Here is a 6,062-nt window from a genome sequence, read left to right on the forward strand (position 1 = left end):
GTCTCACTTTTATCATATTTTGTCTTTTCTACACAGTTTGAGGCAGGTCTTAAGTCGGTCCCATGTCTTGTAAAATGTTTTATTAAGAAGCGTGCCACACCTGAGTAGCTCTTCCTATTGGCACACAGCTCTTGTGCTGAATGATACGGCCGAGATACAGTGTCTGTTTCTCCACAGTTGTTGGACTAGTCTATTTTCTTATATTAGAGGTGATAGGTATTCAAGCTGCGCACTTAGAAGAAGCCGAAAAGCTGCACGCAGGTGAAAAAATAAAAAAGATTAATTTTCACGCGGGGCGCAAAACTTGTGATGTAGAATGCGCTGAATATAAGCAAGACGTTTTATATATATAGTATTCGAAAGCACGTAAAAATTACTTATTAGTTCTTCATTTGCTAAACGCCAGTGAAACCCAGGTACGGTGACATAATATTTGTAAAAATAACAGTAGTAATACTCATAAGAGTCATGATTGTATTGTTTCTTAGCGAACATATTAAGTTGCCAGATTTCACATGTTAATGATATAACGAAAGAAAGAACGGTGTAAGAAATGATATGTTATTATAAGTGTGAAAACAAGGTATTTTCTATGTTGAAGAAAAGAGACGGCATATCAAACGATCATACGTTTCACAACAGTAGTACAGTGGCATGTCTACAGTCTTACAAGTCTAGAAACCGGGTTTCCGATACTCGTTATGGGCAAAGCACAAACAGTCCATTGTGTAGCTTTGTGTTTAACTTCAAAAACAAAACAAGTGACACTTCGATGGCTCAAAAATTCTCACGCATAGGTTTCTTCCATCAGTGCCCGGTATGGACAGGTGGTTAGGGCGCTCGGCTCGTAATCTGAGGGTCACGGATTCGAATCCCAGTCACACCAAACATGTTTGCCATTTCAGTCGTGGGGACGTTATAATGTGACAGTCAGTCTCACTATCCGTATGTGTGTGTGTTTTTTTTTCTTATAGCAAAGCCACATCGGGCTATCTGCTGAGCCCACCAAGGGGAATTGAACCCTTCATTTTAGTGTTGTAAATCCGTAGACATACCGCTGTACTAGCGGGGCTCCGTTAGTAAAAGAGTAGCCTAAGAGTTGGCGATGGGTGTTTATGACTAGAGGGACGGTCCTCTAGTCTTAGATTGCTAAATTAGGGACAGCTACCACAGATAGCCTTCGTGTAGCTTTGAGCAAAATTCACAAACAAACAATCCTTCACAATATGTTTTACTTCTTCACTCAGTAAATGTCTTCTTTAGTATTGTATGTTCATATATGTGTAGCCTCTTCCACCTTCTCAACATCGTCTCTCTGTCCTCAGAATTTTGTAACAGCCTTCATAAAAGGCTGACTTATAGCCAAGTTATTTGTTGTGTTCTCAATCAAGACATTGACAATGATGCCTGATTCCAATCGGAACCTTAAATAGTGCTGCGGCGTAATACTATTTATCAGGGGTATCATACAGCTGAATTTCTTCTTTTCTTGACGAGGGGGATGAAGTCACAGTCAGAAGACAAGGAACATTTGATATCAACGATTGGTTAATAATAATAATCATAAACATAATTATACAAGTGGGGACTTTTACCTTGTATGTTATTAACTTTGTTTTTGAATTTCGCGCAAAGCTACACGAGGGATATCTGCGTTAGCCGTCCCTAATTTAGCAGTGTAAAACTATAGGGAAAGCAACTAGTCATCGCCACTCACCGCCAACTCTCGGGCTACTCTTTTACCAATCAATAGTGGGGATTTATCGTCAAATTATAAAGCCCCCAAACCTAAAAGGACGAGCTTGTTTGGTGTGACAGGAATTCGAACCCGCTACCTTAACATTACGAATCGAGTGATTTAACCGCCTGGCCATGCTGTTATTAAGTTTCTGCTCTTACATTAACTCACTTGTTTCCAATACTGACAAACATTTTTGAAGATATTTAATCAAATGTTTATCAGCGTATAAAAAAACACACACGCCATAAAGATTTTCAGGGATAAAAACGTCGAAAACATTTTACCCGTTTTATTTTGTTTATATTTGATACTATGAAAATCTTGAAATTACCAAAGCTTCTACTTGTTACTAATGATGTTTTCTATTATTTTTAAGCCATATTTTCTTCAATGAAAACTAGATGATTTCTGAACACGTTTCTTGTGACTTCAGCTGGACACGATTCTGTTCAAAAACACTTTTACAATCAAAGCCATGTTTTTTTTCAGACAGGTTTTAAGATAAGTTCAGCACTGTTTCTTATTCAATCATTATGGCAAACACCCTGATATTTAGAGTTTAATAGGTCACTTATTCTTAATAAGCACATAGAATAGCAAGTTTATAAACGGACATGTACAAACAGTAAACTTAAAACTAATTTCTTGGGAAAAGTTCATAAACAAAACTGTAATATTTAAATAAAACGTAACAGTTACTTTACTCAAACATGATTTTTTTAATGTATAGAACTTTACTCAGCTTATTGTGTTTCCATAAAAAAATCACAGGTAAGCTAAATTAAAATGTCTAAAACACATTAACAATATAGACAGTTTTCAGTTAAATCATTTTCATCTTGAAAGGGCGTTAAATATAAACAAACCAAAAGGTTTGAAAGTTCTACCTTGTTTATTATTATAAACATGTTTATATAAAGCGGGTAGTTGAAATGTACGCTGCTGTGATGGAATTTTTACACAGACGCGAACTACGGCACCACGGGCAACATGTTTAGGTTTCATCTTTGTTTCTGCCATTTTTGCATAACTTACTCAGGGGCTGCCAACGTTAGGAGTCTCTAATTTGGAAATGGTAGATGTTCGCGACTGATAGAATGGAAATAAATTCGACTTTACAATGCCACCAAGAATACGCGTAGAGGTGTAAAATAGAAATCCCAGGGGAAAATGTTTATATAGTGTTGTTGTTGTTGGTTGAAGTTAAGCGCAAAGTTACACAATGGGCTGTCTGTTCTCTGCCCACCAGAAAAACTGTTTTTAGCGTTGTCAGTTCGCAAACATACCCTGTGCCACTGGGTGATGGTGGTGGCACCGAAAAAATAATCAGAGCGGAAAAATCGTGTGTTTTTCTTTTAGCAAAGCCACAAAGGTTATCTACTCAGCCAACCGAGGGGAATCAAACCCTGATTTTAGCGTTGTAAATCCGGAGACATACCGCTGTACTAGCGGGGGGGGGGGTCGGAAAAATCACTTGGTAATAAATATAAAAGGATTTTTAATTAATAGTTATAAACAAGTTGAAGTTTTGTTCGCATATTTGAAGTTAAGCACAAATCTACACAAAGAACTATCTGTGCTCTGCCAACCACGGATATCGTAACCAGGTTTTTAGCGGTAAAATCCCCCAAAAATACCACTGTGCCACTGGGTAGGGGGTTGCATTTGTATAATGATATTGTCTAATGGGGAAGGGTTAAATGAATCCTTTAAAATGTAAGCGTGACTACTCGCACAACGTAGCATCTATAAGTAATGGAACTCTAAAATCACGCTTAAGTCAATCTTAGGCAACGCCCATAATGACAGAGAGAAAACTATGATTTCTTAAGAGAATCTTTCAACCCCAAAATTACTACAATGAAGCTGTAGGTTTGTTCTAACAACATTAACCGGATCATAGCAAAATGTTTGAAATAAAGGCTCAACTCATTTACAAGCTTTTAGTTATATACTGAATTCAACAACCTGGTTTTATAACGATTATGGCAGAAAGAACAAGAATTACAGAATCTTGTTTAACCGAGCACCTGACAAGTCTTCTAATTGGTCCGCACTTGACAAGCCTTCTAATTGGTCCGTTTAAACATAATCATGTAACACAACGTCCTCGTACAGTGAAGAGTCTCCAGGAAGTTTATCAAGATAGGAGTTCTAAGTCCAGCATCACTGTCACACGCAGAAGTTTGTTACAATGGAAACCCACTGTCCAGTAATAGTACGTTATTATGGACATCATACTAGGCACAAATGATGATAAATGAAGTTCTTCTAAGGACAGCATGGGACCTGGAAACATCATTATTATAAAATGCGATTAACCCTCGTTACCTACAACCTTCTGCTGAACAAGTTTGTTTGAATGTAGTTCTTCACACACAAATTGTAATTAACTCCTTTTTTAATTATCATCAAGAGAATCAAACACAACTTAATCAGCTAAAAGAATGGAGTTTATCTTTTACGTTTAACTAGAAACTTCTACATGATACAATTTTCTCAAGTGCTTGAAAAAGAAAACAAACTGAACATTTAATTACTACTTTCACTGCCAGAAATCTAGCGTTTTCTTCAAAATCTAATTTAAAATTCCCTATAGACCTGTTTTGTCGAATGCATGTTAACATTTCACTGTATCACACTTTTTTTTATTTTTAAAGGCAGGTAGTTTTCTTTGTCTCTAATTTTAAGATCGTCTGTTTTAGTTATGTTTATTCGTCACAAACCTGAAACTTTTGGTACTTTTGATTCCTATATAAACTTTAATATTTTATTCAGTGACATTTTATAAAGTTTAGTGACTTTATACAATGTCTAGAGTTTACGATAATGCTCACAACTCAACGTTATGACACTAGGGTGAATTGTGTCATTCCCTTTTGTCTACTGTCAGAGAAAATGTCTGTAAGACGATATGCATTTGACACACCATTAACAACATTTCCACATTCCTTTATCCAATTTTTGAAATAACAAAGATATTTAGAGTATGTAGAGTGGCTATTTTGGGCCTCGTACTGCGCTTACAATATTAGTTTTCCTTTATTATTCCTAACAAAGCTCTCAATAGTTAGGTTTCCTTTACTTTTTTCTTAAGAAAGATCAGTGACTGCAAGGAGCAATTAAAGATTCAGTTTCTTAGGTGCAAACGAAACTGGTCACTGGTAACGACGACAGGACAGTAAAATGTGGCTTATTGTGATCTGAGTGTTACACAGACTACGCATTGGTGCATCAGATAAAAGAAAACGATGAGTTAAAAAACTGTGACCAATGCGTAATTTAGTTAGGACAACTTCCTCTTTCCGATCCTTACTGAAGCAAGAAGGCCAGAGCACAATATAGGGTTTTATTTAGGAAAGCTTGTTTTCGCGCTGCTCACTCCAAGTCGACTGCCAGAAGGCACGAAGCCGAGCCTTGAATACAAGACCATAGTCCATGTATGGGACAGGCACAGTTATGATAGTGCTAGAGCAGATAGATTCAGCTGCGGTGTCGGCGAGCTCGTTTCCGCGAATACCAACTGGACAGGTATCCAGAAAAACTGGATAGAAGTAGATGTTAAAGAGAAATGGGCCAGTCGGTTTTGAATATCAGCGAAAACAGGGTGTGAACTAACGTGAAGTAATTCCAGAGCTAGTAAAGAACTAAGCAAGTCAGTATAAATAATGCAGTTTGAATACTGCTTAGCTTCTATATGAGAGAGAAATGGCGTACAGTTCAACAGTGAACACAGAAGCTGTAGAGGGGATTCTGCGTGCAACCATCTGTATAAATAGGAATAAAAGGATGGTTCAAAGGATGTTCAACAAATAGCAGACAGTATTTCCAATCAGGAATGTCTGCTTTTCTCAGATGACTTAAAGATTATTCACATTTGGGGACTGTAAAAAGTCATGATGGGATGGGCTGACCAATGGATACAGCAATGTTATCCAAAGATAGAGCCAATTCATCCAACTGCGCCTGGACACGAAGGCCAAAAGAAGCAACGGCAGATCATCTGTTCTGAAAAAGCATGGCCCATCGACGAAGGAAAACATAACCCCAAGTGGGATGCGTTGGTAAGGAACGAAGTTTCGAACCATAGAGTAAAGACAGTTGCAAACGGCAGAGGTGCAAAGAAGGTTCATGAGACTCTATGTTTTAGCTCTGAATTGGTGAAGTGTCCGCAGAGCCGAAGTCCTTGATGATGAATGGGGTCCAGCATCTTTAAGGCCAAGGTTCTGGTAGAGCCATAGACAAGAGATCCATAGTCGAGTTTCGATCGAATAAAAGCATAATATATCTTCAGCATAGAACATCGATCCGCTCCCAAGTT

Source organism: Tachypleus tridentatus, chromosome 1, assembly GCF_004210375.1.
Source record: "Tachypleus tridentatus isolate NWPU-2018 chromosome 1, ASM421037v1, whole genome shotgun sequence".
Taxonomy (NCBI): domain Eukaryota; kingdom Metazoa; phylum Arthropoda; class Merostomata; order Xiphosura; family Limulidae; genus Tachypleus; species Tachypleus tridentatus.